The sequence below is a fragment of the Heloderma suspectum genome, chromosome 2, assembly GCF_057233095.1.
Source record: "Heloderma suspectum isolate Gila_16-S chromosome 2, 16-S_ref, whole genome shotgun sequence".
NCBI classification, from domain to species: Eukaryota; Metazoa; Chordata; class Lepidosauria; order Squamata; family Helodermatidae; genus Heloderma; species Heloderma suspectum.
In genome coordinates this window covers 344,290,110-344,311,545 of record NC_139459.1, presented here as the reverse complement: position 1 = coordinate 344,311,545, position 21,436 = coordinate 344,290,110, and the positions used below count along the sequence as shown (strand labels likewise).

General features: G+C 46.5%; 1 protein-coding gene across 1 annotated transcript in view; it reads left to right on the top strand.

Moving 5' to 3' along the window:
- The first annotated feature begins 2,407 nt into the window (after positions 1-2,407).
- LOC146355313 (uncharacterized) overlaps positions 2,408-21,436 on the top strand; it is a 39,254-nt gene continuing 20,225 nt past the window's right edge. The window contains exon 1 of the mRNA XM_084830455.1: positions 2,408-2,426. The gene's annotated coding sequence lies outside the window, so the exon portion shown is untranslated. The remainder of the gene's footprint in view (positions 2,427-21,436) is intronic.

Sequence of the window (21,436 nt, the reverse complement as noted above, 5' to 3'; positions counted from 1 at the left end):
AATGACTTGGAGGAGGAGGTGCAGGGAATGCTAATCAAATTTGCAGATGACACAAAATTGGGCAGGATAGCTTAGCTAATACTTTGGAAGACAGAAACAAAATTCAAAGTGATCTGGAACTGGAGCACTGGGCAGAAAATAATGGAATGACATTTAATAGAGATAAATGCCAAGTTCTGCACCTAGGAAAAAGAAACTAAAGGCACAGTTACAAGATGGGGAATACGTGGCTCAACAACAGTACAAGCGAGAATGATCTTGGAATTGTTGTCGATCACAAGCTGAATATGAGCCAACAATGTGATGTGGCTGCAAAAAAGGCAAATGCTCTTTTGGGCTGCATTAATAGAAGCATAGCTTCCCAATCCCGGGAAGTACTAGTTCCCCTCTACTCAGCACTGGTTAGGCCTCATCTGGAGTACTGTGTCCAGTTCTGGGCACCACACTTGAAGAAGGATGCAGACAAACTGGAGAGGGTTCAGAGGAGGGCAACAAGGATGATCAGGGGACTGGAAACAAAGCCCTATGAAGAGAGACTGAAAGAACTGGGAATGTTTAGCCCTGAGAAGAGAAGACTGAGGGGAGATATGATAGCACTCTTCAAGTACTTGAAAGGTTGTCACAGAGAAGAAGGCCAGGATCTCTTCTTGATCATCCCAGAATGCAGGATGAGGAATAATGGGCTCAAGTGACAGGAAGCCAGATTCTGGCTGAACATCAGGAAAAACGTCCTGACTGTTAGAGCAATACGATAATGGAACCAATGACCTAGGGAGGTGGTGGGCTCTCCCACACTGGAAGCGTTCAAGACAAGGCTGGACAGCCATCTGTCAGGGATGCTCTGACTTGGATTCCTGCATTGAGCAGGGGGTTGGACTTGATGGCCTTGTAGGCCCCTTCCAACCCTACTATTCTATGATTCTATGATTTGCTTCCTAAGGAAGTAGCAGACCATTTTAGTGGTCTCCCACGCTCTGTCCATTGCTTATTTTACTACCACCGCCACTGCTTCAAAATCCTTTAGTGCGTCCATAGGCATGCAACAGGGAGTGCCAGGGACACCCTAATGTCTCTCTCAAAAAAAGTGGCTTTGTGTTTTAATCGCAAGATAGGGTCTTTTAGTTTTAAAGTATGGATTGCTGTATTATGCAATAAGCACCAAATTGTGTAATATAGACATTGCAGAAATGTATCGGAAGCCCATGGTCACATGCAGGATGTGTCCCCACTACTGTGGTGCCGCATTACCATTGGTCCTCCCCTCCCCCTCCGACTACCAGTCTAGAAAATTCTTTGACCTATGTAAGCAGCCGCCCCCCCCAAAAAAAGTATTTTGTGTCTCATTTTTTAAGTTAGTGTTTTTAAGTAAAATTTAATTGTCAATTTTAATTTAAGCTCAGTTAAGTTTTAGTTTCTTTAGTTTGTTTGATGAATAAAAATGTCCTTTATGACTGAGCATCCAATAAATGTTCACCTTTAAAAAAAAATCCCTAGGTGCACACCGTAATGAAATGTGCTGCACATGCCTATGAGTGTATCTACAATCCAGAAAATTAGAGGTCTTTCCCAAGGTATGGGGAAAGACAGAGGCAGTGGGGACAGGAAAAAACATTGAAAAGTGGGGGGGGGGAGACATTTTTTGTAGGGATGTACAAAAGTCACTTACCTGTTCTCGGATTATGCTGATGCTGGGGGGGAGGCGCTCCGTCCCTCCCCCCCCCGAATCCTGGCCAGCCAGCTCCGCTCCGCAGGTATTCTGCAGAGCCGCCAGCCGGCTCCGCCAGTGGCCGGACATCCGGCCGCTGGCTAGAAGGGACGCAAATGGCGGCGGCCGTAGCTGCCACCGTTTGCGTCCCTGCAGTCAGCCGTGATAGGCTACGTAAATGTTTACGTAGCCTATCACGGCTGAGTAAAAAAAAACCACACACGTGTGTATGCAAATGGCGGCGCCCATGGGCGTCGCCATTTGCGTTCCTTATTTTGGCACATCTTAGTCTATGTAAACATTTACGTAGACTACGGCAAAAATAAGGGGAATGCTATTTGCGTCTACGCTATTTGCGTTCCCCTTATTTTTGCCGTAGTCTACGTAAATGTTTACGTAGACTAAGACGTGCCAAAATAAGGAACACAAATGGCGGTGCCCATGGGCACTGCCATTTGCATACACGCATTTTTTTGTTTTTTTTTACTCAGCCGTGATAGGCTACGTAAACATTTACGTAGCCTATCATGGTGTTTTTTAAAATTTAGCCGTGATAGGCTACGTAAATGTTTACGTAGCCTATCACATTTTTTGTTGTTGTTGTTGTTTTTTAAAACTTGGAAATGGCAGTGGCAGCAGCCGGTCGGAAAACCGGCCACCGCAGCAGCCGCCCCTGAACTGCTGCTGGAGCCGCCGCCGCCGCCAGGAAGATTCGCCGAAGGTAAGTCCCATCCCGGGGGGGGGGGCGGGGGGGCAGACCGTTTCGCCACCGATTTCGGGGGCCCGAATGTGCTGACATACGGTCTCCCTGAGATTTGTGCCGAAATTCTCTGACATCCCTAATTTTTTGAAGATTGTAGCGGCAGCATTCTCATCAAGTGAAGTTTCCCAACAGTTGTCAAGTCCACAGAGTATGTTGCAGTAATTCAGCCTCAATGTAACTAAAACTAATGCATATGTAACCATGCCATAGCTAGGTCTGGCTGTTTTAGGGATGGATGCAGGTGGTGTTGCAGTTGCCAAAGCTGAGCAAAATCACATCTGCTTTATATGCTTGTGTGACAATTCTGCTATTATGCATTCTCAAACAGCAAGCAATTGCATTATTTTATTATAGCCTCTCTAGATGTGCAGTTCTGCAACCAGGTATTTCATATGTAGAGTTACCTCTTTTTGCTAGCAAAATGCATAGATCATTCATAACTGTAGGACTGGCCACAGGGTTTTCCCCACTAGGGTATCCCCATGTGGGGAAAAATGTATCATCTTTTTGTATGTTGGAATGGCGGGGCGGGGGGGAGAAAGTTGTTTGGTTCACATGTTAACATGCACCTACTGAATTTTGCAGTTTTGAACCAATATGTGAACCACATCTCAATTATACTTCAAAATTTGCACATCTCCAAATTTTGTAATGGTGATCTCCAATAAGAAAAATTGTACAAAAATCATACATTAGGGGCCAATGTGCACAAAAATGAATGCATTGGTGAAAATAACATTAAAGTGCATTACATTAGGAAAACTGTTTGAAAAAAATGTGTATATTGGGCAAAACTGTACAAAATGCAAATATTAGGAGCAATGTGTACGAAAGTGTATATAAATTCTCAAGCAAGCTTATAAACAAACACACGAGAGAGTGTGTGTGTGTGTGTGCAGTAGTGTAGTGGCAATTCAGAAGTGCAGGGTCCCTTCGTGACAGTCACAGCCACACACCCCCACAGCCACGCCCCTTCTAAGATTGTACAACCTTGTAAGATATACAGCCTTCAACTGGGATCCAAAAACAGTGCAGCTGAGAGTAAGGCAGTGGCATTTCCATGGGATGGCTGAGAAAAAATGCAGGGATGTTAAAATCTTTTTCACTCACTCACTCACTCACTCACTCAAACATGAACATTTTAGGTTTTCAAAATATGATACTCTATGGAAGCTTCACCCTCTCAACTTAGCCCTCATGGACAAATCCCTTCTCATTTAAACAGCCCCCTTGCACACTCCTTTAGCCCCCCGACATTATCAATTAGCCTTCCCTAAGCTCCTTCATTGTATCTCCCCCTCCAACAGAAATGTTGACACAGCCAGCTGGATTGAACTACACACACACACACAGTGGTGTAGTGGTAAATTTGGAAATGCAGGAGCTCATTGTGTTGCAGAACCCAGAGTCAGAGAGACCACGGAGTGAAGGAAAAAGAGATTCTTTATTTAACGCGCGGGCTTAAGGCTGGAATCATTTCCAAAGAGCCAGAAGCCCCGAAATACATCAGCACATTGGTTTTATAGACATTGTGACACATATGAAACGGCTCCTCCTCTCCCTCCCACGTGGGGTTGCAGTCCTCAACATTTCTTCTCCTAGCACTATTGTTTATAATACAAGAACTGGGTTATAGGGTAGCCATGATAAGGAGAGAACAGAAGAGAACAGCAGAGAACAAGATATACAGTTGTATGACTTTTGACAAGATAAGGAATTCCTGTGTCTCGTCAGCTTACAACAATATATTCAAGGGAGAAAGAGCTCAGCAAGAACATGAAGCATGAGACTGCATGAGGCTACTTAGTCTGACCCCCGATATGGCTGCTACATTCCCCCCTTAAATGCATAATTTCATTACAATTATAGCATTTCTGATAACCATACAAAGCTTTTTGTGACATACATATTACTTAGCCTCTTGTTGGGCTATTAGAGCATAGAGGGCAGCAGTTTTACTAGCTGAGACATAAAACAGATTGGTTAAACAGCGCATAAGACAAGGAACGCAGAGACATAACAGTATCTCTATGAACAACACTGGTAGAATTAGGATGAACAATGCTTTTAAGCCAGCTAAGATCTGGAAGCCAAGGGGTTAACTAATTGAGCTATTTGTTTTGTTTTACTGTTTTGTTAGCTACTATATTGTGCAGCTTGTTGATCTACAGCATTGCCATTATCAGTTAAGTTAAAACAACAGAGCTTTTGGTGTGTCTCACAACTTAAATGATGAAGAAGGAAGAGGTAATCTATACCAGCTCTGTTTTCTAGAACTGCACCTCTTAGATCACGCAACTCTTTATTTAACAATGACAATGCTCGTGAGGTTGATCTTTAGACCATTAGCCAAGGCTAAACCTGGAACCCTAACCAGTGACATTGCTAAGGCCAATTTTTCTGAGTCAGAATATAACTGCACATGACTATTACAATTTTTAGTTAGTTGGAGTGCTCGAGGCTGCCATCGACGGATTTTCTCGGGCTACAGGGGAAGAATTGGCACCAGTTCAATTGGCGGCTGAGGCAACATGGGTGGTTATTAGACAAGTTGGCAGGAATGAATGACCAAGTGCGGGAACTACATGTCTAAAACCATCCATGAGGCAAAAGTATGTGGGCATTATTAAAAGATATGTTTTGAATTTTATTACAGTGGAAGGGGGCCAGGGATAGCTTTGTATTTTCTGGAAAAATTTTGACAATTAAGCATTCGTGCACACGTAGCATTTGTTTCAGCAACAATGGGGGTGCGTAGAGTGAACTCTGTAGGGGGTAGGATCTTTGCAACCACGCCCCAATTAGCATTTTGGGAATAAGTTAAACTTACACCATAAACTCTTAACATGGTATCTTTTTGAATTTTCCCAGGATGTCTACAGACAGGTATTAGGCAAGAGCTAATAAGCCTGTTTGCAGGTATACCTCTTGGCAAACAAAAATGTTTTACTCTCGTGATGTTAGCCAGGTGAAGCCAGTAATTATCAGCAAATCACTGGGACAAACTTCTTTTTCCAGGGGCAGACCCCCCCTTTTGCACCTTATTAAGGAAACACAATGCAACACTACTAACACGCATGTTTGATCTTCTTTGGGATCTGACCGTATGCTGGGCAGCTATTCACCTGGCAAGCTGCAGTAGGGTCTAGTCCCCTTCTTCAATTCTCCAGTTGCAGGTCTGACCGTACGCAGGGGGACAGTTTCCCGGTGTGTCCACAGTAAGGTCTAGCCTGAGTCTTCTTACTGCTTTTTCAGAATGATTTTTAAAGGATTTTCAGGATTTCTGTTTATAGTCTACTCTCCCCCTCTCGCTCTCTTGACTCGTGTCTAATGTATCCAGGGTTTAACTCCAGCTGCTTTCATAGCTGCGGGGGTGGAAAGTATGACAGTTTTCAGTCCTCTCCATCTGGGAGTCAAAGGGTTATTTTTCCCTCTTTAACTCATACTTTAACTCTTGGTTGGAAAGGATGAGCTTCTGTGATGGGAATGGCTTAATTTTTTAAGACAAAGCCACGCTGGGCTTGAAGAACTTTGTTTAGTGTTTGAACTTCTTGTTTAAGGCTAACATTTGCTTGCTTTTGATGCTGCTCCAGTGTCAATTATGAAGTCAATGTCACGGCCCCTCACAGTCAATGTCACGGCCCCTCTCAAGCTGTCTCCCTCTTTGCCCATTCTGGCCCCTTTGGTTTTCTCCTTTGTGTATTTGATTTATTTTATTTGGGCATTCATGCCACTAATGTCCATCTTGTCCACACTGGGCACACTGGTTCTTTTTTAAGAATCTTCTGCCTCTGCTGGGTCTTCTTCTTTTCTTCTTTCATCCATGTCTTCTTGGGCCTCTGGGTTGAGGGAGGTATACTGGCGATAGGCATTTGAAAGACGCTCCAAGTACGCTCTGGGGCCTCGATGGCACCTTGCAGCATTTTAGACACTTTGGTCATATTAACTGACTTCTTTATACCTGCCTTTACGGCTTTTAACAGCAGGGTTTGATACTGGGTGAGGCGCTCTAGCCCCACTTGTGTTTTGGGATTTCAGCGGGGGGGGGGGTTACTTACAAGGAGACTTTATTGGGTAACTTACAGCACACAGGCGTACTTAATGGTTGGATCAGACAGCTTCTCTGAACCACGAGCTATTGGGCTAAATGGGTTTTTATACCATACATGTTACCCATGAGGCAGCACAACACTAGCAAGCATTTTCAGCATAGGCTAGAAGTGTTTGGTTCTCAGGCACAGCTTCCTGTAAACAACTTCGCTTCCCAAAGTGCTTGATAACACTTTTATTCATTAGTATGGGAAGACAAATTTTTTCTCTTTCTTTTGCTTTTTTTTTTCTTTGCTGATCTGCCTGTATTGCAGATCATGTTTCAAACTTTTTACCTAAAACTTTCTGCTCCATGCACCAGCCTTGTCTCTTTATTTGTCTTTTTTAAGTTAAACTCACTTACTTAAACCTTTCTGCCTTACACTAGTCCCAATGACACACATTTGGGATAGGCTCTTCTTCTCCTTCTAGTTACATTTTCTTCATTTTAAAGAACTATTACATTATTGTGGCCACTTTACCCCAGGTAATAAGCTCCAGGCACAATCAGCTGCTTTTAATTTACCCTGGGGGCAACTATGGCCACGCTTCCTTTTTTCAAATGTTTTTTCTCTTTGCCTCTTGCCTTTTCTTTTTTCTTTTTTCTCCCTTCTCTATCTGTCTTCTACTTTCTCTATTTCCTTCTTTTCTACTTGCTTTTGTCTTTTTTCCTTGTCATCCATTGGGAACCACACTTAGTATCATTTGGAGTTGCAACTGACACTAATCTGCAAATATCACATATACTTTATGATATCTAGGAAATCATAAAATATATACAACAAACTTTTTCTGCAATTTAACACAATGAATGGAAAACACTTCTTGCATGGTAAGGCATGATGGAGCAGATCCAGCAATCATACTGGTCTTCTGGCTGAAAGCTCAGGGCCCATTAAAATTAAGGGACGGGCATACCCACACACACAAAGAGTTCTAGGTCACCATTTTTGCATCGGCAACTCTATGCTGCATGAGTTCTGGCAGAAGGAAATCTAAAAGTTATAGATCAAACTCAGCCTGCTGTACACTGAGCTGACTACAAACATAGACACACGGACTACAGCGATGAGAGTTCAAGTTTATCAAAAGCTTCACAGCACTGTCCATGGCAAGTCTTTGACAATTTAAAATTTTAGTTCATGTGCAGAGTGTCTCTAAAAAGCCCAGATGATGATGGAGGCAAACAGAGAAGGCTCTGGGCAATGAAGATGCGATGTTTCCAGCAAAGGCTCTCCACTTTTGCATCAGTTTAAAAAGGGAAAGTGTGGCCCTACACCCCTTCTGACAGACAAGGGCCTTTAACTTTTTAGCAAGGCCTCTGTCTAAACAGAGCGGCACAGCTCAGCTCTCTAGCCATGATGCTTTAACTTGGGCAACTCCTCTGTAAATTTTATTCTACCTCTGTCAGGTTCTCTCACAGACATTTTAAAAACTTACTCTTTTTTTTTTTTCTCTTCTAACCTGGTACACGAAAGCACTGAAACACTGAGTGCCAAAACTCAGGACGCTGGGGGGTGATGGGCATCGCCTTATACTTGCATTTTTCAAGCAGCCATTAATCTTCGGGGAGGCAGTGGGGTGATTTGCAGGACTTCAAAGGCAAGCTTCTCAGTTTGTTTGTATTTGTAAATCCCAAGCTTAAAACAGGACATGATGAGGTACAGAGCAGCCAAATTCTTGCTTTGGCACGGGCAACAAATAACTCGTGTCAGCTTTCTTCGCTGGGGTTTCAAACAGGAAAACAGTCTTAATTTAAAGTTGTAACATCACTGACAGCGTCAGCCAGCCAGCTACACAGATCTCATTGTTTTTTAAGACAGTTGCTCCAATATCTTCTTTTCTTCTCAATCAGGTTGGGTCTCCCAGCTTACACAGTTTATTGCAGCTTTCAGGAGCATGGTAGTAGCGTGATTTTGGCTTGGCCAGGAACATGCTGTCTGGTTTCTCGGTCTCTTTAGCACACACACTTAGGCAGTGTAACACTGGACACTTAAATCAGTGAGATTTCTTCATTGCAGGGAATCCCACGGCAAAAGCTTAATGGTTACGATCTTTAGAAATCATACAGCCGATGGTCAGTAGCTACAGGCTCTATGCAATTCTAACACAGTTCAAAGCTAAACACGGCTACCTTGACAGAGATCTTCAACGTGGTCTCTCCGCTTCATTCTGCTTTGGGACAGTCTTATGGCACACTTTTCACTCGAAGAGGGGTCTAGCCTGTGCTCTGGGGGCTGATTCTTCACCTTTATTTTCTATTTTGCCTTCATCTTCTGGGTCTTCATTTTCAGTTTCCATTTCTTAGGGATTTCATCTCAATTAGGCGAGGTGATGATGTTGCACAACTCAGAACGTTGTGGGCAATTTTCCTGCCCCTCCTCTCTCGGCGCGCTAGGCTAACAGCTACTTCTTCAGCCTTACACTCTCATGCTCCCACGCTTTGTTAAAAGCCAGACTGTCCTGCAACATTTTTCTAATTAACAGCCTCAGATCTTGTTTTTTTTTTTCTCTCAGCTCGACCTTGAGCTTTTTGCTGTTTTCTCTCTCTATTCTGAATCTTTTTAAAAAAACCTTTTTCCTTCTTTGTTTGACATACATCTCAAGGGGGTGCAAGGTTTGCTTCCCCCACCACCCATAGCCTCCCTCCTAAATTGAAGACAGACACAATTAGGGAATGGGAATTGGTCAGTGAGTAAGGGGTCTCACTGGCCGACACAAGAGGATTTTTCACACCACGCACTTTGCTACTGGCCTGGGCACCCGGACGGTCAACGGTATGCTTCAGAAACTGCAGTAGCCACTCACACAATCATCATTCTCTCCACTGCATCCATATGTCCCTGCCACCCACTTTTCCCACTTTTTACCAGAGCGGAAAACGGCTTCCCCAGCTTCCTCAGCTTCCTACTGAGTACTGGCGTGCTGGGTACTGGCGCCCACTCAGGGGTGTGATCAGGCCCCCCTTCTACCCGCAAGGAGTAGGTTCTTTTGTATACGTATACCACCAACACTGACCTTCTTCATAAGGCGGGGCCCTCTTTTTTTCTGCCCAGTGGCCTTTCTCCCTAAAGGCGGGGCCCTCTTTTTCCCATATACTTGCCTTTCTCCTGAAGGCTTCCAATGTGGGTTTCAACTCAATTGCAGCTGCGATACAGGCAGGGCTCAAGTTCCTTCCTCCGCTTCCCAAGGTTCTCTTGCTGCTCGCTGCTGTTTGGGCGATCTCGGCACAGGCTTTCTCCCATTCACTCGACAAAAAGGTCGGTGGCGCCAAAAAAGGGAGGCATGCGCCGAGCTTGTCCTCCTGGTGCGGCGATCAAGAGCAGGCAACTGCCACCTGTCTGGCTCAGAGCCTGCCACATCCGAGTCACGGCACCATTTATGTTGCAGAACCCAGAGTCAGAGAGACCACGGAGTGAAGGAAAAAGAGATTCTTTATTTAACGCGTGGGCTTAAGGCTGGAATCATTTCCAAAGAGCCAGAAGCCCCGAAATACATCAGCACATTGGTTTTATAGACATTGTGACACATATGAAACGGCTCCTCCTCTCCCTCCCACGTGGGGTTACAGTCCTCAACATTTCTTCTCCTAGCACTATTGTTTATAATACAAGAACTGGGTTATAGGGTAGCCATGATAAGGAGAGAACAGAAGAGAACAGCAGAGAACAAGATATACAATTGTATGACCTTTGACAAGATAAGGAATTCCTGTGTCTCGTCAGCTTACAACAATATATTCAAGGGAGAAAGAGCTCAGCAAGAACATGAAGCATGAGACTGCATGAGGCTACTTAGTCTGACCCCCGATATGGCTGCTACAATTGTGACAGTCTCCAAGGGCAGTCCAAGAATTTCAGGCAGCTGTGTCAAGCCATATCAACAAACCAGTTCTAAGAGTTTTCTGCTTCACCAGGAGCACGTCTTTGGTAAAGCGAATAGGCCTTAATTGCCCATTCCAGACCAAGTCATCCCAAAGACTTTGCATTCCAACATGGAACAATATATTGTTGCTTGGAAAATTAATTGCCCCCACAGCTACAGTGAGGATTGCAGCTAAGCTCAGAGGGAACAGGGAATTCTGAGGGGGGTGGAAAATGACATCAGAGTCCCTGCTAATGAAACAGTGCTGGGGCTGCATCCCTGGAAGCCCTGCCTCCACTACACCACCGTGTGTGTGTGTGTGTGTACTTGTACATCTGTGGGTGAGTAGGTGGGTGTGAATGATATTTGTACTGTAATCCAGAAGTGTATTCCCATTTTCATCTGTGAAATATCAGAATGTTTGGGCTCTTCCCTTGTATTTTCATAAAAACATCTGTGAGGTAAGCTAGGTGGGCCGAAGGATGTGCATGTCAGGGATGGGCAGAACACTGATTGCAGTTGATCCCATTGGGCTAATGACTGGGTATCCTGATAAAGCAGGGTTTCCTGAGCATGCAGAAGCTTCCACTCATGTTCAAAGGAATGCAAGTGGAAGCTCCCTTTGTACCTTCATCCTCAACACAGAAAGGTGTGGGACACAGTGGGATGGGGACATTGGGAATAGGGTCAGCATGAGCAGTCCCAGCCTCTTACACATATTGCTTGTATCTTGTTCAGGCATAACACATGAACAGGGCTACATACACCACCTGTTATATTGGTCTAATCTGCAATAATGTGTTCTGCACTGGCTTTCAAAGTAGGTATGTTAGACCCCAAGACAGTTGCATTTAAAAACCTGCAGATTGTTTAATCTCACAACATATTTGTTCATACATATTAAAGTGTAATGACAGTATTTATAATTTAGCGGCATTTATTTATTTATTTATTTATTTCTATATCACCCAATAGCTGAAGCTCTCTGGGCGGTTCACAAAAATTAAAACCAAGGAACACACAATAAAACAATATAAAATATATAAAACATTAAAACCACAGTATAACAATACAACCAGAATGTTGTTGTTGTTCAGTCGTTCAGTTGTGTCCGACTCTTCGTGACCCCATGGACCATAGCATGCCAGGCCTTCCTGTCCTCCACTCTTTCCCGGAGCGTGCTCAAGTTCATATTCATTGCATCTATCTAGCCATCTCATCCTCTGCCGTCCCCTTCTCCTTTTGCCTTCAATCTTTCCCAGCATCAGGGTCTTTTCTAGTGACTTTTCTCTTCGCATTAGGTGGCCAAAATAGTTGAGCTTCAGCTTCAGGATCTGTCCTTCCAATGAGCAGTCAGGGTTCATTTCCTTTAGGATTGACTGATTTGACCTCCTTGCAGTCCAGGGGACTTGTAAGAGTCTTCTCCAGCACCACAATTCGAAAGCATCAATTCTTCAGCGCTCAGCCTTCCTTATAGTCCAGCTCTCACAGCCATACATTACTACTGGGAAAACCATAGCTTTGATTAGACGGACCTTTGTCAGCAAGGTGATGTCTCTGCTTCTTACTATGCTGTCTAGGTTGGCCATAGCTTTCCTCCCAAGGAGCAAGCGTCTTATAATTTCATGGCTACAGTCACCGTCTGCGGTGATCTTGGAGCCCAAGAAAGTAAAATCTGTCACTGCTTCCATTTCTTCCCCTTCTATATGCCAGGAAGTGATGGGGCCAGATGCCATGATCTTCGTTTTTTTAATGATGAGTTTCAAACCAGCTTTTGCACTCTCCAGTTTCACCCTCAACAAGAGGCTCTTGAGATCCTCTTCACTTTCTGCCATTAGGGTGGTATCGTCTACGTATCTGAGGATGTTGATAATTCTCTCGGCAATCTTAATTCCGACCTGTGATTCATCCAACCCGACGTTTCTCATGATGTATTCTGCATATAAGTTAAATAAGCAGGGTGACAATATGCAGCCTTGTCGTACTCCTTTCCCAATTTTGAACCACTCGGTTGTTCCATGTCTGGTTCGTACTGTTGCTTCTTGACCCTCGTACAGGTTTCTCAGGAGACAGGTAAGGTGGTCTGGTACTCCCATCACTTTAAGAATTTGCCACAGTTTGTTGTGATCCACACAATCAAAGGCTTTAGCGTAGTCAATGAAGCAGAAATAGACGTTTTTCTGGAATTCTTTTGCTTTCTCCATGATGCAGCGAATGTTGGCAATTTGATCTCTAGTTCCTCTGCCTCTTCGGAACCCAGCTTGTATTTCTGGTAGTTCTCAGTTCACATACTGCTGAAGCCTAGCTTGTAGGATTTTGAGCATCACCTTGCTGGCATTTGAAATGAGCGCAATTATACGGTAGTTTGAACACTCTTTGGCATTGCCCTTCTTTGGAATTGGAATGTAAACCGAACTTTTTCAGTCTTGTGGCCACTTTTGAATGTTCCAAATTTGTTGGCATATTGAGTGCAGCACTTTAACAGCATCATCTTTTAGGATTTTAAATAGCTCAGCTGGAATACTGTCATCTCCGCTAGTTTTGTTGTTAGTAGGGGTGCACGAAAGGCCCTTACCTGTCCTCGAAGCTTTTCGCAGTGGGGGGAGGCGCTTCGCTGCTCCCCCCACGAAGTTCAGGCCGGGGGGGGAGGCTTCCCGCCTCGCCCGGCCGAAATTCATGCCGGGGGGGAGGCTTCCCGCCTCACCCGGCCGAAATTCAGGCCGGGGAGGAGGCGCCTTGCCTCGCCCGGCCGCGAACTAAAAAGTTAAAAAAAAAAACGCCCCCGTGATAGGCTACGTGACGATTAACGTAGCCTATCACGGCTAGATCTGCAAAGTCAGCCGTGATAGGCTATGTAAATCGTCACATAGCCTATCACGGGTGACTTTAAAAAAAAAAAAGCGCATACGCAAATGGTGGCCCCCATAGGGAGCCGCCATTCGCGTTCCTTATTTGGTCGCTGTAGTCTACGTAAATCTTTACGTAGACTACGGCGAAAATAAGGGCAACGCTATTTGCGTTGCCCTTATTTTCGCCATAGTCTACGTAAAGATTTACGTAGACTACAGCGACCAAATAAGGAACGTGAATGGCGGCTCCCTATGGGGGCCGCCATTATCCGAACGCGCTTTTTTTTTTTTTTAAGTCACCCGTGATAGGCTACGTGACGATTTACGTAGCCTATCATGGCTGACTTTGCAAATCTAGCCGTGATAGGCTATGTTAATCGTCACGTAGCCTATCACGGGGGCATTTTTTTTTCTTTTATTGGAATGGCGGCGGCGGCAGCCGGTCAAAAGACCGGCTGCCAGTCCCGCCCCAGACAAAGACCCGCCGAACTGTCGGCCGGACCCAAAGGTACGTCCCGTCCCGGGGGGGGGGGTGCGGGGGGCGGGGGGGTGCAGAGAATTTCTCCCCGAAACTTGTTCGGGGGGCCAAACACGTTGGCGCTCAGCCTCCCGAAGTTTCGGGGAGAAATTCTCCGCCAACCCTAGTTGTTAGTAAGGCTTCCTAAGGCCCACTTGACTTCACTCTCTAGGATGTTCCAGCTCAAGTTCAGTGACCGCACTATCATGGCTATCAGGGACATTCCGATCTTTCCTGTATAGTTCTTCTGTGTATTCTTTCCACCTCTTCTTAATCTCATCTGCTTCTGTTAGGTCCCTGCCTTCTTTGTCCTTTATCATGCCCGTCTTTGCACAAAATGTTCCCTTGAGATCTCTGATTTTCTTGAAGAGATCTCTAGTCTTTCCCATTCTATTGTTTTCCTCCATTTCTTTGCATTGTTCATTTAAGAAGGCCTTCTTGTCTCTCCTTGCTATTCTCTGGAACTCTGCATTCAGTTGGATATATCTTCCCCTTTCTCCTTTGCTTTTCGCTTCCCTTCTTGCCTCAGCTCCTTGTAAAGCCTCATCAGACAGCCACTTTGCTTTCTAGCTGTTCTTTTTCTTTGGGATGGATTTCGTTGCTGCCTCCTGAACAATGTTACGGACCTCCGTTCATAGTTCCTCAGGCACTCTATCAGGTCTAATCCCTTAAATCTATTCCTCACCTCCACTGTATATTCATAAGGGATATGATTTAGGTCATACCTGAATGGTTTAGTGGTTTTCCCGACGTTCTTCAATTTCAGCCGAAATTTTGCAAGAAGAAGCTCATGATCTGAGCCACAGTCAGCTCCAGGTCTTGTTTTTACTGACTGTATGGAGCTTCTCCATCTTTGGCTGCAAAGGACATAATCAATCTGATTTCGATATTGACCATCTGGTGATGTCCATGTGTAGAGTCGCCTCTTGTGCTGTTGGAAAAGAGTGTTTGCTATGATCAGCGTGTTCTCTTGGCAAAACTCTATTAGCCTTTGTCCTGCTTCATTTTGTACACCAAGGCCATGCTTGCCTGTTATCCCAGTGATTTCTTGACTTCCTACTTTAGCATTCCAATCCCCTATGATGAAGAGGACATCTTTTTTTGGTGTTAGTTCTAGAAGGTGTTGTAGGTCTTCATAGAAACGATCAACCTCAGCTTCTTCGGCCTCAGTGGTTGGGGCATAGACTTGAATTACTGTGATGTTGAATGGTTTGCCTTGGATTCGTACTGAGATCATTTTATCATTTTTGGGATTGTACCCCAGTACTGCTTTTCCCACCCTTTTGTTGACTATGAGTGCTACTCCATTTCTTCTAAGGGATTCTTGCCCACAGTAGTAGATATGATGGTCACCTGAATTAAATTCGCCCATGCTTGTCCATTTGAGTTCACTGATTCCCAAGATGTCGATGTTCAATCTTGCCATCTCATGTTTGACCACCTCCAGCTTACCTTGATTCATTGATCTTACATTCCAGGTTCCTAAACAATATTGTTCTTTACAGCATCGGACTTTCTTTTCACCACCAGACACATCCACAGCTGAGTGTCCTTTCGGCTTTGGTGCAGCTGCTTCACTCTTTCTGGCGCTACTTGGAAATTCCCTCTGCTCTTCCCCAGTAGTATATTGGACACCTTCCAACTTGAGGGGCTCATCTTCTGGTGTCATATCTTTTAGCCTTGTGATAAGTTCCATGGGGTTTTCTTGGCAAGAATACTGGAGTGGGTTGCCATTTCCTTCTCCAGTGGACCACATTTTGTCAGAACTCTCCACCATGACCTGTCCGTCTTGGGTGGCCCTGCATATGGCTTCACTGAGTTACGCAAGCCCCTTCGCCACAACAAGGCAGTGATCCATGAAGGGGACACCCAGAATACAACCAGAATAAAACCTAGCAGCAGTGCAGAGATTTAAAATACAGATTTAAAACAGCGAAGCTAAAAGTCTAGAAAGCTAAAATGCTAAAATGCCTGAGAAAATAAGGTCTTCACCTGGCGCTGGAAGGAATACAGTGTAGGAACCAGGCAAACCTCACTAGGGAGCTCATTCCTCAGCTGGGGTGCTACAGCAGAAAAGGCCCTCCTCCTAGTAGCCACCTGCCTCGCTTCCTTTGGCAGAGCCGCTGAGGAGGATCTTAAGGTTGGGGCAAGTACATATGGGAGGAGGCGATCCTTCAGATAACCTGGCCCCAAGCTGTTAAAGGGCTTTGAATGTTAATACCAGCACTTTGAATTGGGCCTGGAAATGGACTGGCAGCCAGTGCAGCTGGAAAAGTACTGGCGTAATATGAGCTCGTTGTCCAGTCCCTGGTAACAATCTTGCTGCCCTATTTCGGACCAGCTGAAGTTTCTGGACCATTTTCAAAGGCAGCCCCATGTATATCACATTGCAGTAATCCAGATGAGAAGTTATCAGAGCATGGATACCTGTAGCTAGGTGATCTCTGTCCAGATAAGGGCATAGTTGGTATACCAACCTAAGCTGATAAAAAGTGCTCCATACCACTGAGTTCACCTGTGCCTCAAGTGACAGTTCTGGATCCAAGAGCAGCCCCAAACTATGAATGTGATCCTTTGGGGGAGTGCAACCCCTCCAGAACACGTTGAAAATCACCTAGCCGTGCAGATGGACTACCCATTAACACTACCTCCGTCTTGTCTGGATTGAGTTTTAGTTTATTGGCCCTCATCCAGTCCATTACGGTGCCCAGGCACTGATTCAGAACAGCCACTGCCTCACCTGGGTTTGATGAGAAAGAGAGGTAGAGCTGGGTGTCATCCGCTTATTGATGGCACCTCAGCCCACACCTCCGGATAACCTCCCCCAGCGGTTTCATCTAGATGTTGAACAGCATGGGGGATAAAATAGAGCCCTGTGGAACCCCATGGCATAATTGCCATGGCACAGAGCAATAATCCCCCAGCACCACCTTCTGGAATTGGCCATCCAAGCAGGAGCGGAACCAATGCAGTGCAGTGCCTCCAACTCCCAACCCAGACAACCTATCCAGATGGATACCATGGTCGATGGTATCGAAAGCCGTTGAGAAGTCCAGGAGAATCAGTAGGGTCACACTTCCCCATCCCTCTCCCAGCAGAGGTCATCCCACAGGGCGACAAAGGCAGTTTCCATTCCAAAACCAGGCCTGAAGCCCGATTGAAATGGATCTAGATAATCCGTTTCATTCAAGAGTACCTGGAGCTGTCCTGAAACCACTCGCTCAAGCACCTTGCCCAGGAAGGGGATGTTGGCCACTGGCCTGTAGTTGTTAATAGGGATGTACGAAAGTCACTTATCTTTCGCAGATTATGTTGATGGGGGGGCGTTCCGTCCCTCCCCCCGGTATCCTTGACGGGGGGGGAGGCGATCCGTTCCTCCCCCCCAAAATCCTCCGCGGCCGACTGTGCTCCGGCCAGGCCCAGCCAGGCCAGAGTCGTCCGCAGCTGGATTTCCAGCCACAGAGGGCTGTGGGGAAAAAACAAACAAACTGCGTACGCAAATGGCAGCAGCTACGGCCGCCGCCATTTGTGTTCCTTATTTTTGCTGTCTTAATCTACGTAAATATTTACGTAGACTAAGATGGCGAAAATAAGGGGAGCAAAAATAGCGTAGCCACTGCCATTTGCGTACGCCTTTTTTTTTTTTTACCCAGTCATTTTAGGCTACGTAAAAACTTACGTAGCCTATCACGTCTGGGTAAAAAAAAAAAACGCGTACGCAAATGGCGGTGGCTGTAGCCGCCGCCATTTGTGTACACCTTTCTTCTTCTTTTTTTACCCAGACGTTTTAGGCTACGTAAAAACTTATGTAGCCTATCACGTCTCTGTAAAAAAACCCAAAAAACTGCAAATGGCGGCAGCGGCAGCTGGTCGGAAGACCAGCCACCACAGCTGCTGCCGCTGCCTCCGGAGCTGCCACCGCCTGGAAGATCCGCCCCAGGTCCCGGGGGGATCCGCAGGGGAGCGGGGGGGCAGGCCGTTCCACCACAGATTTCGCGGGGCTGAATGCACTGGCATTCGGCCTCACCGAGGTCTGTGGCGAAATTCTCTGCCATCCCTAGTTGTTAACATCCTCCGGGTCCAGGTTAGGCTTTTTCAGGAGTGGTCTGATTACCGCCTCTTTTAAAGAGGCCAGCACCACTCCCTCTCTCAAGGAGGAATTTACAACCTCCTGGACCCAGCTGGACATCCCCTCCTTGTTTGATTTAATAAGCCATGAAGGGCAAGGGTCAAGCACACAAGTGTTCAATCGGATTTGGCCAAGCACCTTGTCCGCATCCTCAGGCCTCAGTAACTGAAACTTATCCAATAGAACTGGACCAGACGGTGCCCTGAATGCCTCTACCAATGGAACTGCATTAATCATGGTGTCCAATTCATGAGGAATCTGAGTGACTTTATCTTCAAAGTGCCATGCAAACTTGTCACAGTGTGCAACCGAGGGTTCCACAATTTGTCTCTCTGGCCCACAATGTAACAGGCCACAAACCACTCAGAAAAGCTCTGCTGGATGACACTGAGAAGATGCAATGCTGGTGGGAAAGAACTGTCTCTTTGCCACCCTCACCGCCACAGAGTAGGCTCGATAGTGAGCTCTTACCTGTGTTCGGTCAGACTCAGCACGAGTTTTCCTCCACCTGCGTTCTAGCCATCTCCCCTCTTGCTTCATTGCCCTCAGCTCAGGTGTATACCAAGGAGCTGGCCGGGCTCTGCTCAGAGGGAGAGGGCGCTTGGGCACGATCGTGTCAACCGCCCGAGTCATCTCTGCATTCCACAGAGCGACCTGGGCTTCAACAGGAGCACCAGCCATACCAGCAGGAAAACCCCCCAGAGCCCTCTGGAATCCATCGGAATCCATTAGCCTCTGGGGGCGGACCATTTTAATAGGTCCCCCACCCTTGCAGAGGGTGAAGGCTGCCAAGAGTCTAAACCTCAACAGGAAGTGATCTGACCATGACAAAGGGACAGATGTTAATTCCTCCACTGTCAGATCACCATCCTCCTGCCCAGTCGAGAAAACCAGATCAAGCGCGTGTCCTTTTATATGCGTTGGGCCGATGACATGTTGGGACAGCCCCATGGTTGTCATGGCGGCCATGAAGTCCTGAGCCGCCCCGGATACAGCGGCTTCAGCATGGAAGTTGAGATCCCCCAGGCCCATCATCCTGGGGGTCCTCAACACCAAGTCCAAGACCACCTCTGTCAGCTCAGGCAGGGAGTCTGATGGGCAGTGGGGTGGGCAGTACACCAGCAGAATCCCTAATCTGTCCCAGGTACCCAACACAAGGTACAAGCATTTGGGATCTGCACTCGAATGAGCAGGAAGCCTGGAGAGGGAGATTGAATTCCTATAGACCACGGCAACCCCCCCTCCCCGACCCTCGTGTCAGTGTTGGTGCTGCACTGAGTACCCAGGAGGGCACAGCTGGGAGAGAGTGACCCCTCCAGTTCCCCCACCCAGGTCTCAGTAATACATTCCAGGTCAGCCTCCTCATCCACAATCAAATCATGGATGAGGGAGATTTTATTTTGGGCTGACCTGGCATTCAGCAGCAGCACCACCAGACCCGAGGGCAAGTTGGTAAGGCCGCCAGGAACCATCAGGTTGGGGAAAGAACCAGAGGACAGGATAGCCATAAGGTGTCTAGCCCCTCTTCTCCTCAGCTGGCCTGTTAATCCCCCCAACACCATACTTCCCCCTACCCATGACCACAGTTATGGTGGCACCTCCCCGACCCCCTGAGTTGCTCAATGGACTTCCCTGGCACATATTAAAATGTACAGTATAAAAGAATATAAAAGAGAGCGGCAGCTAAGAAGGAGCAGATAAGATCTGCGTTTGCCCCTTTCTTCCTGGTCTTTAAAGCTGCTGCCCTCTACTGCCACTATTTGCTGCTAGTAATTGGTTGCTGGTATCTCTGGAGAGGTGGCAGGTGGGTCTTCATATGCTCCTCCATGCGTCTCCAAGTGTGACGCCAAGTGGTCCACCTGGTGCAGCAGGTCCTCTTCCCCACAAGCTCCTCCCCGAGCAGCCTCTGGCAGCCCCGCCTTAAGTACCTGTTTGGCAGGGGCAGAGACAGGCTCAGGGTCCACCTGATGCAGCTGGTCCTCTCCCCCACAAGCTCCTTCCCCTTCTGTGGTAATTTTGTTTGCAATCATCATCCCTTAAGGTCAGAGGTGGCAGAGCAGTAGGATGCTGGAGACTCCTGTGTCGCTTGAATCCATGAATGAGAAATCTCAATAGCAGGACTACAGATTAAAATTGTGTTTTATGCCGGTCCTCATTTCTATCTGTATTTATGGAGCAACACCCCACCACAAAAACATTGCACAGAACAGCTGCAGCTCAAACCAATTCAGCAATACTTACTATCTAGATAGCCAGTTATGGGGCAGTTGGGAAGGAAGCCATGCACCAGCATTATGCATTTAGACAATGAGGAAAGGATTGTCTTACCCACTACCTGGTATCGTTATTATGTCTGTGTGCCCCATTGATAACTCCTGGACACAGCCCTGTAATGACTTCTGTATTAGGCAGACCTCTTGCTTACTTGCCTGCTTGCTTTGTTCTGCACAGATGTACACAGAGGCAGTGGAGGCTCCCCTAAAGGCTTGGCATGGAATATAGGCAATAGTGCTCACATGATGTAATAGCAAATACAGTTTGTTCTGGGGGGGCACCCTAAAGCCAGGCCAGTTCCAGGTCTGGGGGGAACCTGGGCAAAGTATCCTCTGGTGGGGCCCTTCCTACATCAGTGGGTCCCCTTGAGCTTACCTGGCAACAGTGGCAGGCTGCTGCGGCAGCACTCCCAGCCAGGACAAATGGGAGATGCCTTTTCAATTTCCCACAATGTGCTGGAGCATGTGACGTAGTGTCACTCTGGGGCACTGTAGGGAATTAAAATGACAGTTGGGTTTGCAGACCTGGCCACCTGGCGTAGGGGGAGAACAGGGGAAGTGTTAGTGCTGGTGGGCCCTGCTGGGATAATATTGGGGCCCCAGCATCCACTCTGGGGTGTCAAGTGCTAAGGCTGGGCTTCCCTTAAAGACTGATACACATGTATTCGATGTTGCATGATTTTATTGATTGATTGCCAATTCTCATCGTGCCACAGAGATGGAAGAAAATGTTCCAAGGGGCTCCCAGATTTTCCTTTAATGTAGAGACGCCCTATGACATCCCCAGTGGTCAACTGCAGTTCTATTGCTAGCATTCGGGGAGGTGCAATGATTATTAGCACTAGGAGCCACCAATCCAGAAGAAGCCATATCTACAAAGGGCTGGTTTCTGGTAACCTCAGCCCTTTAACTTCAGTCCATTTCCTCTGTCCACCATTTCTCTGCTCTCAGTCATGCCTGCCAAGCTACTCCCGCCCCCCCATACGCCTCAGAACGTTTGCCTTCACCATTTCCCTGCTCCAAGTCATGCACAAAGTGGCTATTCCCCCAAGGGGGTTCAGTGCTGGCTTGTGATGGCAAACATGTATTTAGAAACTCATGAGGGGGAAACAGCTTGGGGGATGATTTGGAGTGGGTAGGGAGCAGGTCGGATAAGGGTTAAATGACCCTCTCTCGTGAGTTATCAGCTCTCAAATACCCTCTACAAATGCCGCTTTTCTTTTCTTTTTTAAATGTATGGTGCCCAG